This window comes from Calliphora vicina, chromosome 1, assembly GCF_958450345.1.
Source record: "Calliphora vicina chromosome 1, idCalVici1.1, whole genome shotgun sequence".
Classification (NCBI taxonomy): Eukaryota; Metazoa; Arthropoda; class Insecta; order Diptera; family Calliphoridae; genus Calliphora; species Calliphora vicina.
The window spans coordinates 147021351-147039039 of NC_088780.1; the positions used below are offsets into that span (position 1 = coordinate 147021351).

At 30.6% G+C, this 17689-nt stretch overlaps 1 protein-coding gene across 2 annotated transcripts in view; it reads right to left on the reverse strand.

Annotated features, from left to right (window-relative positions):
* The window catches only part of sba (six-banded), a 479153-nt gene that overhangs the window by 251024 nt on the left and 210440 nt on the right, over positions 1-17689 (reverse strand). The window lies entirely within an intron of this gene.

Here is a 17689-nt window from a genome sequence, read left to right on the forward strand (position 1 = left end):
AGAAGACTTTTCATTCTATTAAGTAGTTTGTTAATGAAAATCAACTAAATCGGTTTACCATAAACAAAGTTATAAGGCAAGATGTGCAACAACCCCGAAATATTATATTTTACACAATAAATTCAATTCTTAAATAGTGTTTCCTACTTTACCAATTGTTGTAGTGGGGGCATAATGTTTATAAGCAAAACTGTTTATGACTCAAAAGAGCTGACTGTCTTTTTCTAAAAAGAAGCAGATTGAAAAGCGCTAAATCTGGAGCGAAAAAAACTAAATATAATTTAATTAAGATATCTACACAGGCAAAAAGGATTCGTGATAGCAACCGAATTTGTTTCCAATCGAATGATTCGGTTGCACACATAGAATTTTTCAGTTCAAACAACAAAAAGTCAGTTGATAAAGATGAATTTCAGTTGAGGCAACCAAACTTTAGTTACCCCTTCCAAAATATGGTAGTTACAACTGTAAAATTCGGTCACTAATATAGTATCATTCGATTGGCAACAAATTCGGTTGCTATCACGAATCTGTTTTCTCTGTGTATCATGTTTATTCACAATTAAAATTTACGAATAAAATTTAAAATCAAACTTCCACAAAGCAATTCCAATTATAATTTGTCAATATATTTTTTGTTAATCTCTCTCATAATCAAATATCATGCATTTCATCATTTAAATGAAAAATATGCAGACAACTAAAATTTATTTCAAAGTTTTGCAAGCAAAACAAAAGTTTTGACATTCAAAAAATAAATGAAATCTAGCTGGCTGCATCCTACTATCTTTCAACATACACTCTTAACTCATGTTAAAATGTTGTAACGACAATCAGGGAAAACTCATCATACAAAAATGTTTAAAATCTAACATTTAATCTAAATCTGTTTTATTTTCTTTACCCTCCACAATTTCTGTAAATGTCTTTTATGGCACAACAATAAATATCAAAACTATACGATCGAAATCTTTAGTTTAGTTATAGTAGTCTTGAGAGAAAGGAAAGGAATGGCTGAAAAAAAAAACGAAACGAAATAAACTTAACAAATGCAATTTGTTCCCATCAAAAGAAAGGAATGACAATATAAAGTTAGATGGAATATACTCAGCTTAGCAATCATTTAAAAAAAGTTTTTCTTTTCCATGCTAAACTACTACGAGTAACTATGATAGTTATAGAGATAGATACATAGATACTTTTACAAGTAAAAATTTCATAATAAAACAACTTCAATGCTTAACTCCTTCACACAAGCAACATCATAACATACATAGGTACTCGTATTTCGAAGGCAACCCAGTAGGAAAATTGTTAATAAAAATTTCTTAAACAAAATCGTAAATTAAGGGAGCCCTTAATAAGAAGTAGTTAAGTAATGGCTGGTTTATAATGTGACTTATATAAGTAGTTATTTATTAGCAAAATTTTATCAAATTCCTTTCTTACTGATAAAGGTTTCTGAAAGTACTTATAAGCATTGAGTCATTATAGTCCTTACATTTAACTAGTTATTTAGGTAATATGAAAGAGATGACTTATTTAACAACCCATTTGAAATAATTCGTACTAAAGTAATCTGATAAAGTGTTAATATATCATATTATTAGCATTTTAACCCATTACTTGGTAATCAAAATTGTTCCCTGTTAAAAGTTTATAATTCCTCTAAATTTCCTCTCAGACTCCGCTAACCAAATTCATACTTCCTTGAAAGTTTTGTCTGGAAAACACGTTACATGCATGTATGAACATGTTAAACAAACTAATAGGTAAAAAAGCATACGAGACAAATGACAACAACAACTACTACAACAATGACAACAAATATTTACAATTTTCTACAATCAAACAAACATTAAGCATCTATCACCTTTAAATACTAAGAGTTAGATACAAATTCGAGCAGGAGTTACACAAACTGACACTCAATAAGTTAATGTCAGTAAAAGTTTGTAAAATAAATTTAATTAAAAACAAGTAAGAGAACATATTCGGCTGTGCCGAATCTTATATACCCTTCACCAAATTATACTTTAAAATAAATTTTTTTAAATTTTATTAAGGTAAACAAAATTTAGTTTTTTTTTAAATTGTTTTTAAAATTTTTTTTTTAAATTGTTTATTTTTTAAAAAAAAAAAATTTTAAAAATTTTTTTTTTAAATTTTTTTTTTTTGGAAAAAAAAAGTATGACAAAAAAAATTTTTGATGAAAAAAAATTCGGGTTAAAAAATATTTTTCCCGATTTTGACCAATTGTAGGTCCAACTTACTATAGCCTTATCTACATCGTTGCAATGGACCATATTGTCTATATTAATGACTTAGTAATCCAGATATAGATCAAAAATAGGTCAAGAATCGAGGTTGTCCCGGTTTGTTGCTCATATCTCCGTTATTTATGGACCGATTTTGCTGATTTTAAATAGCAAACTTCTTGAAAGCATGTCTGACAGAATTATTAAAGATTTGGATCCCGAAGATATCTGGGGTCTTAAGAAAATTGATTTCAACAGACAGACAGACGGACATGGCTTAATCGACTCCGCTATCTATAAGGATCCAGAATATACATATATACTTTATAGGGTCGGAAATGAAAAATGTAGAAATTACAAACGGAATGACAAACTTATATATACTCTTCTCACGAAGGTGAAGGAAGGGTATAACAAGTAAAGAATTTTCAGTGACTAAATTTTTTAAAAAAAAAAATATGTTTTTTAGTGAAATGACATTTTGCAAAACCTTTTAATAGATAGAACATCTGAAGTAAAAAATTTTGAAAATGTGATAAAAAGTTTTTGTTTTTTGTTGAGAAATACGTTTTTGTTCCAAAAACGTTTTTGGATATTCTTGAAAATACGTGTTTGTTCAAAAGTCGTTCTCAGTAAAAACAAGTAAGAGAGCTATATTCGGCTGTGCCGAATCTTATATACCCTTCACCAAATCATACTTCAAAATAAAAATTTTAAATATTTTTAGGTAAACAAAAATTGTTTTTTTCCAAAGTTGTTTTTTTAATATTTTGGAAAAAAAATTTTTTCGAATTGTCTTTTTTTTAATTTTTAAATTTTTCTTTGTTTTTTAAATTTTTTTTTAATATATAGCGAAAAAAAACTTTTGGTGAAAAAAAATTCGGGTTAAAAAATATTTTTTCCGATTTTGACCCATTGTAGGTCCAACTTTCTATGGTCTTATATAGGTCGTTGCAAAGGTCTTTGAAATATCTATCATTAGATATCCATATTGTCTATATTAATAACTTAATAATCAAGATATAGGTCAAAGACAGGTCAAAAATCGAGGTTGTCATTGTTTTTTCCTTATATCTCAACCATTTGTGGACCGATTTTAAATAGCAACCGATCCGGAAGAATTCCGGAAATATTGATGTATGAATCGTGTATGTAAGTTATTTGGGGGCTTCGGTAAGTTGATTTCAACAGACAGACATACGGACTCCGCTATTTATAAGGATCCAGAATATATATACTTCATAAGGTCGGAAAATTATATTGTAGAAATTACAAAGGGAATGACAAACTTATATATACCCTTCTAAAGAAGTGTTTTTTCGATGCAAAAACAGTGAAAAATTAAAAAAAAAATGTTTCGTAAAAAAACCATTTTGGAGAAAAATTTATTTATGACTTAAAAAATGCGGTATTTTTTAAAATGTTTAGCTTTTATTTTGAAACATTTGTACAATATAAATTTATTCAAATTAATGGCCATTGTTAGCTATGACCTTTTCCCATCTTTCTCGCAACATATGGATTCCGAGCCAAAAGAACTGTTCATCTTTTGAGGCAAATAACGAATCAAGCCAATATCGGATACTCTGTTCTAAAGTGAAACGTATCACAGTTCTGCATCGATCGAAACACATAGCTGTCAGACGGCCACTATGAAGCTGGTATAAGCTATATAAACTATAAGCATTGCCTTAGCGTCAGGGACATTTGACTTTGGTGTAGATTCAGCTGGTTGGTCGGGCTTCACATTTGATATCTTACGCTTCGGGTTATTGTAATGGATCCATTTGTTATCGGTGCAAAAATAATTTTCTTTTATAGCATTCAAGCAGCATTTCGGACATGCAAAATCGTCTTTCAAGGTCCCTCAGCTTCAATTTGAAAGGTACCTAATTTCCCTGCTTTTGGATGAAATCTGCAGCTTGCAAACATTTTGAAATTGCTCCTTGAGTAGCTTCCAATGATTTTGAAAGCTCTTGTTGAGTTCGACAACAACTTTCATTGAGTAATGGCTCCGATTATTGGTCTTCATACTTTTTTTGTCTGGCCTGGGCGATCTTTGTCTTTCGTGTCAAAATCACCACTTCTGAACCGCACAAACCGATCGTACACATTCACCGTCACGTTTTTTTAAATTAAAGAAGTAAAGCAAAACATCCCGATAGTGGTGAAAAAAAGTTTATGGTTTTTACTAAAAAACAGTTTTTCGTGAAAAACATGAAAAACGTTTTTAAATACAAAAAAGGTTTTAGTGAAAAAATGTTTTTAGTGAAAAAAATGTTTGTGAAAAAATCTTCTTCACGTCTTTGAAACATTTTTTTAGTGAAAATTTGAAAAATATCAAATTTATTTAACTGATTTTCGATCACTTTAGCGATAATGAATTATTTAAAAGGTTAGCATTTACCGTTACCGTTTTATTTTTATTTTATATGTTCACAATTTTTGTTTTTTATGACAAGGGCTACAACTTTGCCTCAGAGAATAAATCAAAATTCCGAATTGTTTGCAAGATATGAGCCTGAGAAAATTATCACTTTTTTGCAAAAATAACACCGAGGCACCAAATCATTGGGGGCCTATAAAAAAGTACATGACTTTGGGCAAAACTGGGAAACACGGGTCTTTTTTTGTTGGTCTTTTATCACGTAGTGGTGTCCGTATATGGTTATATTTCCATGACTCATAAACTTACACACAGTGTAATTTAACTTGGGATGGAATTAGCGGCATCATTAAAATAGCCGTTACCGAAATAATCCACCTTAGCGTTACCGTTACGATTAATCCGTCTTGAGTTCGGCTTCAAAAATTCTGAAAAAAAATCGAATTTTACCAACATTTCCCCAACTAGTGTAAAGATTTGTTTTAAACGATGCCAAGTTGCAAATAACATTTAAGTTGCAACAACTATAAACCAAAAAACGAATAGATAAATTCATTTAACTTATACACAATTTTATTTATCGATTTTTTTCCGTTTCTTTCTATTTTGTTGCCATAACTGCTGTTGTTGCTGAAACTGTTTGCTGCCTGCTGTTGCTGCTGCTGCAATCAAACAATCCAGATGCATGTTTAATGATTTTTCTTACTCGGTCGTTGTTAGTTTTGTGCAACAAAGATGTAAAATTCATAAACTCAACAAGAAGAGGGAGCAACAAAAAAATAGCATAGACAGACAGTCATGGTAATAGAGAAAGTTCATCCGCTTAAAAGAAAAGCTTTTAACTGAGTCTGAGTCTATGTATGCACATTTGTGATTGTGTTAAAGGAAGACAGTCTAAACAGAAACAATAACAAAAAAAAAACTTAATCCACCTACACATACAACGAAAAAGGAAAATATTTTAAGATTTTCATATATGAATACCACAATTACACTGTTTCCAAATAAAAATTACGTTTTTTAGGTGAATGTTGCATCATCACCTTTGTTAAGATATGGACATAGTTTTGCTTTTGTTTCAAAACTAACTTATTTTATAGAACAAATTGGAACTGGTGTAAAATAGTAATTTTTGTACAAATTATTTTGTAACATGTTGGATTTATAACTCAGTACATTAAAGTACATAAACTAAAATTAGGTACACTAGCAGAGCGGAAAGGAATGAAGAGCAAATTTCAATAAGATTTAGATATTTTCAAAATTGTGACCAATGATTTGATTACAAGTTTCGGATGGATTTACTAGAAGTAAGACAGATGTAAGGACATCGTTGAATCGACTCTGGAACGGATAAAGAGGATCATTATTTCTAAGCGTTAAAAATTAGTAGTTAGTAATATTCTATTATGAAATCCACCTGCAACTATTTCCTTCACTTTAGCAAGTAATGTGCAACATTAGGAAAACTTGTATGAAATTTGTTCGTTGTAATGCTGTTGTGTTTGTTACCCATAAGCAAACACAATGGCATTCAAATGCCACATGTTATCCTCCTTGCTCGACTCCTTTTATTTAAACACATACGAGTAGCAACTAACTACAACATGCAGTTATGCTAATACTTTTGCAAAACAAAAACAGAAACACACGCAGAGTTGCAACAATAAGTACATAAAGTAGAGTAAAGCAAAGTAACATTTGGCTTAAGGAGTTTAACTCAAGCATCATACATTTGTAAGTCTTTTATTTCGTCTATTCATATTACAACAAATATTTGTGTTGCAAGCAAAGCCAAGGCAAGGTAGGTGGTGGCAGTTCTATAATGCTTAGCTTACTTAGTTAACAGTAGAAAAAATTGCTTTAGCTGCCAAGTTCAGTGGAGTTTTTATATTTCCTTGCTGCATTTGGAAAGAGTAAAGTACTAAATACTTAGACGTAAACTGTAGTTTAGAATATAAGATGAACATGTTGCAGTTACAGAAATGTGTCGTGTCTGCAGCAAGATTTAGTTGAAAGAGCTGAGCATTAACTCATTTTGTGTATTATGTTGTTATAAGACAATTTTATAACTATGTACTTTTTTTTTAATTTGCTTGAGGATTTTTATAAAGAGTTTTAATCACAAAAGTTTAGGAAACAAATTTAATTAAAATTGGGATTAGAAAGATGAAATCAGATTTAGTTTAGAATAAAATGTGAAATTTTTAAGGTTTTTGTTAGACAGTAAGTGATATTGTAGGAATATGGACAGAAAACAGAGCTAATTTACCTACTACTAGTCCAACGATATGTTAAAGTCACATGTACCTTTTAGTACTAGAAGTGGTTCTTATCACCCAATCACGGGACCAGCTAGATCGGATCGCTTGCCTTCCATTTAAAGATGAATATGGTTATATAATTTTATTTGTCAATAAATCATATATGAAATTCAAGTGAGAGAGAACAACCATAGATAAAACAGGTATGAAATCTATTCGAATTCCTTTATATTCCCTTCACTTTTAGTAAAAGACTGAGTGCAATTTTTTTGGATAAAAAAAGGTTGGTGAAAATGTTTTTTTTGATTTCACTCGGGTTAAAAAATATTCCACATTTTGAAAATCTTTGGCGTTCATTGTTTCATTCATTGAAAATGTCTTTGAAATGTTTAGCTTCTTAGTAATCCAAAGATAGATCAAAAATATACTTATAAGTATCTATAGATGGCGAATCTTTTTAATGCGGTTTTTGTCTTTAATATCTGTCATTTATTCTCACTTAGTTATTGAACATTATGTGTAAAAACAGTTATTTTTTTTCAGCGAATTTTGAAGAACAAATCGTCATATGCTGGAAGTTTTGCCTTACTTCTTTAATTTGGAAAAAGGTGCCGCAGAAGCACATCGATTGCTCACCAAAGCTTATGATGAATGTGTTCCATCGGTTACAACGTGCGAGAGATGGTTTGTGCGGTTCAGATGTCAGATGTCAGATTTTGACACGGTAGACAAACATCGCCCAGGCCATCCAAACACTAAGCGTAAGAATATCGACAACAAAGCCAACTATCTGAGTGGAAGGCAGTCGTTCGTGGAGTTTAGAGCCAAATGCTAAAAACCCCATAGAGTTCAACAAGGAGTCCCTCAGGGTAAGGTCCTGTCACCGCTCCTGTTTAATTTTTACCTCTCTAAACTCCCAGTGGCCCCACAGGATGTGTAGGTAATCAGCTATCCGAACGACTGCACCATCTTGACAACAGGTCACAACGTTGATGAGCTTTGCGTTTTGGTAAATGGTTATTTCAACGAAATCCACAGCTATCACCAACGAAGTCATCGGCAACACTCTTCGCCTCCTGAACGAAGGAGGTAAAACTCAACATAGGCATCATGGTCGACAAATTCCGAAAGTGAACTACTTGAAAATCTTGAGTGTCACTTTTGATAGCCTTTTTACATCCTCAGCACACGTCACTGCATTCACTCATAAACTGCGAAATAGGAACAAGGTCCTCAAGGCACTAGCCGGCAGCACATGGGGTATGGACAAAGTAACCTTTCTAGTAACCTAAAAGACGATTGGCCGGTCAGTGGTTAACTATGCTGCTCCAGTGTGATCGCCTTCGTTAAGTGATACTCAGTGGAGAAATATTCCAAGCTGTTAAAATGCAGCCATAAGGACCGTCACAGGCTGCCCCCAAATTACCACCAAACACCACCTTCAAGAGGAAACTAAGGTTCTACCGGTCAGGTAACATAACGTCATGCAATAGTTCCTTCGGAGGAGTCATCTAAACTTCAACATCACACAGTTGGAGTCTCATCGCATATCGCAGCTATATTTTTATATATATATATTTTTTTAAACAAACTGAAGTGTTTTGCTTGTCTGCAGAAACACCCAGAGTCTATGGCAGGAATCGAACCCGCAACCCTTCGATTGATAGTCCAACACACTATCGTCTAGTCTATCAGGACATCGATGAACGACATTCATAGAGACGCCATCAATTCCGGCGTATTCTGCCGATTCTGCCGCGTAAAACAAGAGTCGTTCTGTCTTAATTCCTTCTGCTCCCGCATAGACCATTCCATCCTCAACTTATGCCCAGCATGTGGTCAGGGTCCCCATGACACCCTCTACATATTCAACTATGGACCCAAGTAGCACAATTTCTTGGATTTGATCTACTTGCACAACCCCCATATTAAATATTGTAAAATTCACTCTACTACAATAAAAACAAGAAAGCCAAATATCCATGGCGCTAAGGTAAAGCTCTGTACCGAACGCAACTGATTCGTTTGAACCGAGCATTTGCCGAAAAACGTTCAGAATATGCGGCCATATATAAAACCCTTGCAATACCTGTCAACAACTATTTAGAAAGAAGTGGTTGGGAAGTTTCGCCTCACCCACTTTATAGCCCAGACCTTGCCCCGTCCAACTACTATTTACTTCGATCCATGCAGAACGCTCTCTCTCTGGGATACGCTTCACTTTGGATCAGAGTATCCGATATTGGCTTGATTCGTTCTTGGCCTCAAAAGATGAGCAGTGTTTTTTGGCTCGGAACCAAAAATTTTCACTTTCTCTTAATGACATGACATTTCCAACCTAATGCCTGGTTAAATATCTAAAAACTTCAATTAATTTCTAAATGCGTAACATGAATTGAATATAAAATTTACAGAAACCAAATATTGTTAAAAAAATACATTTCAAGAATACAAAATATTCAAATTAAAAATGCATGTATCTAAATGTTTCCTTTAAATAATTAATTTTTATTAATACAATTTACAATAACCAAAAGAAAATATTTGAGAAAATTAAAAATTTCATTAAAATCTTGTTAAACAAATTTCTCTGCCAATAAATCTCCCTCTACAATCAAATGTAATTACGCCATACACAATTCAAATTAAAATGATGTTAAGAAAAAACAAAACGGAATTTTCAAATTAAAATTAAAAATTGAATTTAAGGCAAAAGAAAATGCTTCATTAAATTTAAATAAATATTGAAAATGAAAGATTTTTTTTTTGCTGCTACTTGTTAAATTTTTGAAAATTTTTTGGCAACAAACTGATTTATGGCTGCGCTAATGTTAAAATTACTAAGAAAATTTATAATTTTGTATATAAGAAAAATTGTAAACAAAATAATGTTTGAAAAAATCTTGTCGATTAAAATTTTTTTAATTTTGTTTGATACAATTAAGTATCAAATGACGTTTATTTTCTGATTGCCTCAGTTTAAATGGGTCAAAGAATAAAAATAAACTGAAATTTTTGAAAATAAATAACATCTGTTATATATAAATGAACACAAAATATTGCCAAAACTAAAGTTGAAAAAGACAACAAAATGATCATTCACCTCGAGTGTCTTTAAATACTCAAGTACTTATTCTCGCCTCACAGCTCTAAATGAAAATAAACTGTAACGTCAACATGTCATTGGCACAAGAGCCAAACAGCCAGCGACATTTGTTAAAAGTTTATTGAAGCTAAAGAAAAATGAGAGAATAAAAATCGATGACATCAAACACTATTGTAGGGAATGTGCAAAAATCTGTTATACAGTGAGAAAAATAAGAGTATAACTAAATAACTTAGAGTGTTATATTCGGCTGTGTCGAATTTTGCTCAAACTGTATTCCGGGAGGACATTTGTATGGGGGCTAGGTGAAATCATGGACCGATATTGGCCATTTTCAACACCATACTAACCTTATCAACAGCCAGATAGCTCCATTTGTGTGGGAACTGTCCAGTTTTCAATTAGCTAGATCGTCTTAGAATTGCATAAGGAGCCAAAATATATATACTTTTGAATATTTTGATGTGTTACAAACGGCATGAAAAATTCAAAACCCATCGTTTTTGGATGGTGGGTATAATAATTTAATGTATAAGCATTTAAACGACTCCAAAAAGAAATAATTACAATTATTGGAAGCTTTAAATAAATTTTATTTAATTATCTTTTAAATTAAATAGATTATTTCATTAAATTAAGTAGAATTTCCAGTGTATTTAATCACTTATTTCCATTGTTTTTATAATTTGTTTCTTTTTTAAATGTCTGTAAATTTATTTAATTGTGTGCGTTTCGCTTCAGTTTTCATTAAACTCTTTCACCCATAAATTATTCGATTTGTATTTAACCCCTGAGCATGATCTCATTTATTTGTAGTGAATTATCTTCATTGAATTCAACAGATCATGTTGAGCAAGCATAAGGTTAGCAACATGTGCTGCAACAATGAATTGTAAGTCGATGTAGTTGTGGTATGAAATGTTTTCATCAGTGCTTTATGTGAAAAGAGGGCAGAGAAGTATGAACATTTAACATAAATTACAAAGTAATAGACTTCAAGCAATTGAATTCATTATTATACCCTTCACTTTCGTGAGAAGGGTATATATAAGTTTGTCATTCCGTTTGTAATTTCTACATTTTTCATTTCCGACCCTATAAGGTATATATATTCTGGATCCTTATAGATAGCGGACTCGATTAAGCCATGTCCGTCTGTCTGTTGAAATCAATTTTCTGAAGACCCCAGATATCTTCGGGATCCAAATCTTCAATAATTCTGTCAGACATGCTTTCAAGAAGTTTGTAATTTAAAATCAGCAAAATCGGTCCATAAATAACGGAGATATGAGCAAAAAACCGGGACAACCTCTATTTTTGATCTATATATGGATTACTAAGTCATTAATATAGACAATATGGATATCTAATGATAGATATTTCAAAGTCCATTGCAACGATGTAGATAAGGCTATAGTAAGTTGGACCTACAATGGGTCAAAATCGGGAAAAATATTTTTTAGCCCGAATTTTTTTTTCATAAAAAATTTTTTTTTTCCATAATGTTTTTTCCAAAAAAAAATTTGAAAACTAAAAAAAAAAAAATTTAAAAAAAATTTGGAAAAAACTTTTTAAAAAAAATTAAAAAACAATTTCAAAAAAAAAATTTTTGAAAAACAATTTAAAAAAAATTAAATTTTTTTTTTTAGTTTTTAAGATTCCAATCTTACGGGCTATTTATGGTCAATCATTTGTAGTGTTTATAAAAAACCGACTTTTTAAAAAACCGGTTTGTCGGTTAACCGAAAATTGGCCTTTTTTAAAAAACCGGTTTTTCGGTTAACCGACATTGAAAAAACCGGTTAAACCGGTTAACCGTCATATATGTGTAAAGATCATAAAATGTCCAATAAAGTATATAAAGCTTTAAAATTTGTAGTTTTTAGTAGTCAGGAATGGTTAATAATATACAAAAGTGCTAAGTGCATTTTATTTTGTAAAAATTTCAAAATTATTATCTCAGTCAAATGGAATTGAGTATAATTATGTTACTAAATATATAATACTTGTTTTAATTATTGGTTTATTCATTAAATTTCAACCAAAAAATGTAAATCAATTTTTTAATTAAATATTTGATAATTTTTAAATTTATTATCACCTCTACTTTCTGATATGAAACAGAAAATGTTACAAGTCCCAAAAAAGGACCTATAAAATGCAAACGCACTTCTTCTTAGCTGTAATTATTTGTCATTATAAATCATACCAAATAATTAATAAAACTCCATTATCAGATTTCAAAAATATTTCAAATCAAATTAAATTTTGTCTCACCTGTAATATTTCTGAAAAGCTAACGAAATGATTAATACATTTTAAGAACAAAACACACTAATGAAGTCAAAATTATTGAAAGAATCTATGTACATCGAATTCAATTTAACATTTGGTAAAATCATCACTAAGTTTTTCATGAATCATTAGTAAGTTTTTGCCTAAACATATACAGTCTTATGCAAGAAAACTTACAACAGGCTTACTAACCGTTGTTAGAAATTCATAAAATTTTGTTAAAATTTAGAAAGCAACACTAACAACGAAAAAGGGGAAATAAATGGGAAGCATTGCCAGCTTAGACAAAAATCAATACATTAGTTATTATGCCTTTAACAAACGCTTTTGCATACAATACTTTTATAAATGGGTTTTAAAACTAAAGTGTTCGTTAACAAAATTGTGTTTTAAATCTACAATAAGGTTTTTTTTGCATAAGACTGATAGAATTATGCGAAATTTAATTTAAATTTTTAATAGTTCCACTATTATTTATTATTTATTCTGAAATAGATTTTAAGTAAACTCATCGTGTTCTCTTATGTAGATTCATTGTAATTCTTAAAAATATTAATCTAAAGAGGTTTGTATTATAAATCAGCAGTTTAGGTTTCAAATCAGACCAATAATGTGTATACAATGAATATTAAAAATGCACAAAAAAAATGAGATTTATTAATTTTAGTCACAAATTTTAAAAACCGGTTAACCGAGTGATAAAAACCGGATAAACCGGTTAACCGAAAAAACCGAGATTTCGAAGAAAAACCGGTTTTTCGGTTAACCGGTTAACCGGTTTATAAACACTAATCATTTGTTACCAAATGTGTAAATAAAAATCAAAGTATTTTCATTTTTATTATTATTTACCCAACGTTTCGTTTGTTTGTTTCAAACTTCTTCAGGGGTTTTCTTATATTGTTGAATTGAAATTCTATTGTTTACATTGTCAATTAACTTATTATTTAAAAAACTGGACTTCACGACACAGAATTAATAAATAAATAAATAATCATTACAACACAAACATATACTATAAGTCAAACTTAATACTAATATCACAGAACTTCAACTCAAATTTTGTTTACCTAAAAATATTTAAAAAATTTATATTAAAGTATAATTTGGTGAAGGGTATATAAGATTCGGCACAGCCCAATATAGCTCTCTTACTTGCTTTTAACTTTCTGCTGTTCGAAACATTCGGAAAATCAGTACTTAAGTTGGAAGATATGTATGTATTACTCTTCTAAAAAGATTGTCATTCTGTTTGTAACACTTCGAAATGTTCATCACAGAACCACAAAAGTATATATTGGGTTTATGACTTAAAAATGCGGAACTTTTTAGGTTTTTTCAACAGTTGTACAATGTAAATTTATTCAAAGTATTGGCCATTGGTCATCGCTAAGACCTTTTCCAATCTTTCTGGCATCAATGGATTCCGAGGCAAAAGAACTGTTCATCTTTTGAGGTTCCGTTTCAAAGTAAAGCATATCCCAGAGAGAGCATTCAGCATCGATCGAAAGAAATAGTATTCGGACAGTACATTGTCTGGACTATAACGCGGATGAGGCAAAACTTCCCAACCACTTTATTCTAAAACCTTTTTACAGGTTTTTAACATGTAGCTGAATGTTATCATGTCTTGCTGTATATTTTGGCCGTTTTTCGGCCAATGATCGCTTCTAACGAATCAGTTGCGTTCGATACAGGTTCCCTGTGATGGTCTGACCAAATTTCAGCATCTCATAATAGATTGGAGCCTTTGATCCCACTAAATACAGAGCATTAAAATAGCGTCATGGATATTTGACTTTGGAGTTGATTGGACATGCTACAATCACATACGAACTTTTACTCTTCGTGCTATCGTAATGATACGGTTCATAATAGATTTTCTTTTATAGTGTTTAAGCTGCATTTCAGACATACAAAAATCGTCTTTCAAGGTCACCCAGCTTCAATTCGCATGGAACCCAATTACCCTTTTTTTTGATGAATCTTGCTGCTTGCAAACGTTTTGAAATTGCTGCATGAGTAGCTCGCTTGTTGAGTTTGATAACAATCATCATGTAGTAATGCATCCAATTCTTGGTTTTTAAACTTCTGTCTGAATCGTACAAATAAGTTATTAAAAACAAAAACCATGTTCAAAAGATACGCCATATATTGTGAATCCTGAATTTTTAAGTCCAGCATGTCTGGTGCAAGACGTTCTTGGTCCAAGCATAATTTTTTTTAGACTGTTACTAATTCTGGATCATAACTTTGTTTCTATTGAATAGAGTTTTATAATCTTGAATACCAAGCAGCTGGGATTAATTTTGAAAATTCTGGAAAAATATTTTTTTCGTTTTGACCGTGTTTTCCACATACAAAAAACGGAACAGATGACATAGATAGGACGACCTAGAATTCAATAAGAACTGTTTTAAGTGTATGCAAATACAGTGAGCCTCACAAGTGAGTATACACCAACAATTATTTGATTTTTTTAAGATAATGAAAATCCTGTGAAAAAAATATTTAAGGCGGACTATAATGATTTTCATGATCTTAAAAAAATCAAAAAATTCGATGGTGTTTACTCACTTTTGAGGCTGTGTGTACAACCATAGTCTGTAGCGGAAATCAAACCCGTAACCACCATATTGATAGTCCAGCACACTACTGTCTAGTAGAGATGAGCTATATTTCCATACCTGTGATTGAAAAATCACTGGTAACAACAGTTACTGATTATAGCAAGTAACAGGTACATTAAAGTCGTTCTTTCATATTTTTCAACATTCACTGGTAACGTTTTTGAAAAATCACTGAAACAACTGGAGTAACAGGTACTTTTAATATAGTTCTTTCACATTTTTCGTTGTTTTATATTTTTCAACAGTCACTGGTAACGTTTTTAAAAAATCACTGGTAACAAATGGAGAAAGTAACTGGTACTTTTAATGTCGTTCTTTTACGTATTTCAACAAACTGTTAAATGTTGTTCTTTTATATTTTTCAACATTCACTGATAACAACAGTTACTGCATATTTTAGTTACTGCATAATTTTATATATCTGTTATTTTCCTGTTTTTTAACAGACGTTTTTAAAACAGCAAATATTAGTTTTTCGTTAACATAAGATCAGATTTAAGAATGAAAATAATACATAATCACCCCTATCGCGAATCAATATTTCACATGAAATATTTTCCCTTTTTCCTTTTTTCGTTCATCAACTTTGTTCACGTGAAAAAATTCCCCTTGTTGTGAAATTTTTAGATGGAATTTTGTAAACAATAAACAGCTGTTACGAACAAAATCAACTATTGTGAATGTAAAGTTCATCGTGATATTGCCGATAGCAATTTTCCCTTCGAGGGAAATGAATATTTCATGGGAACAAAATTTCACATGTTATTGCCGATAGGGGTGAATATATTCTTAACATAATTGTTATTTTGCTTAACATAGACAAAACGTGATCACAGTCACTGTTTAAAAGAACAGTGATTTATAAATCACGTTCAATAAAAACGACGTTCTTCAAAAATCACGGGATCGCTCATCTCTTCTGTCTTGTCTAGAGATTTTGGGTTAGCAATATGAGCTATATATGAATCTCCTCTTGCTCTCTTTGTTTGGAAAGCTACTAACGATGAATTATTTTGTTTTGGGATTTTTTATGTTAAATTCGATTTTTTTTGGATTTTTGAAGTAAAATATCGATATATTTTTAGAAATATAGTGATCTGAAATTGATCTCCTTTTCTTGCTTTAACATATTCGAGTGTGTACAAGGTTGTTAACGATTGGATTTTCTTTTAATTTTACATGTAAAATTTACATTTTTGTAGCTGATTGAGAGCTTTTATTAAGAGCATATTTACAAATTTATTGATTGTTAAAGATATTTTGGTATTTTTATTAAATATATGGAGATTGTCTTTTTCTAGATTTAACAAAATTTCAAAGTTATTGACGATTGATAGTGTTCCATTTTAAAGCCAGAAATATGATTGAGCACTGATCATTGTACTTTTATTTATAAAAGTATAGGTTTTAAAAAAATATTACTGTACAAAGGTTGAGCCGCTTTTCTCAATACAACGCTTCTATAAACTAATTAACTATAAAACCTTATTTCAGCATTTCCTACCAAGACATAGATTTATCTTTCACAAAAGTATGATAACTCTATATTAAAATCCCTTTCATTTACATAAATATAATCAGCCACACGCAGAGAAAAAATATAGTTGGCCATGGTTATTTGAATATTGTTACAAGTTTTTTAACTATATTATGGTCACAGTAACCATTTACATGATTGTGGTAACCATAATATGGTTAATTTACGATTAACATGATTGTAGCAACCATATATATGGTTACAGCAAACAAATATATGTTTGTGACAACCATTCATATTATGAAGGACTTATCATATTATGGTGCTCTCGGATTAAGGCTTATCATAATCTGAGAACAACATATTATGATAAAATTATTCATCATAAGTATGGTTGCCACAAACATATATTTGTTTACTGTAACCATATATATGGTTGATACAATCATGTGAATCGTAAATTAACCATATTATGGTTACCGCAATCATGTAAATGGTTACTGCGACAATAATATTGTTAAAAATCTTGTAACACAATTTAAATGGTTACAGTAACCATGCCCAATTATATTTTTTCTCTGCGTGCAGTACAATTCAATTCATAACCCCATTTCTCAACTGGTTTCCTGTATAGACAACCATATTTAAATATCCTTTCTCATTCACAAAAACTTATGTTAAAGGGAAAGAAACAAAAAATAAATATTTTTTCTTAATTAATATCACTCATACGTATGTATGTACAGTGCAGTGTAAAGGTACTTAAATTTCTATTATACATACAATATTGTACGTTTAAATTATCACAAAAGTGTCATGTGTCGAGTATGACATGTTTACAGATTGTTAACGATGATAATTTTGTAGAATTCTTATTGTAACAATGTCTACCAGAGCTAAATGTAGGCAATATGTTGAAAGTAGCTGGAAAGGCCATAGAATTAAACAGAAGCAAAAAATATATAATAATAAGAAGTAGAATACATTGTACTTGTATAAAATGTACTTAACATTTTTTTCTTTTCATACATTTTCTACTACTCTTACATTCGTTAATAAAGAGATGTGTACACATTTCCATACAAAAAAAATACTTATAAACACGTACGAAACGAGAAAGTATATAGAAAGAATCCTTTAATGAAAAAGTATATTTATGTTTTACTTAAAACAAAAGAAATAATCTCGTCTAAACACACAATGTATTATATATGAATGTGTATGAATTTGTAGGTTAAAAATGAACTTAATTTACGTGTTTTTGCCATCATCA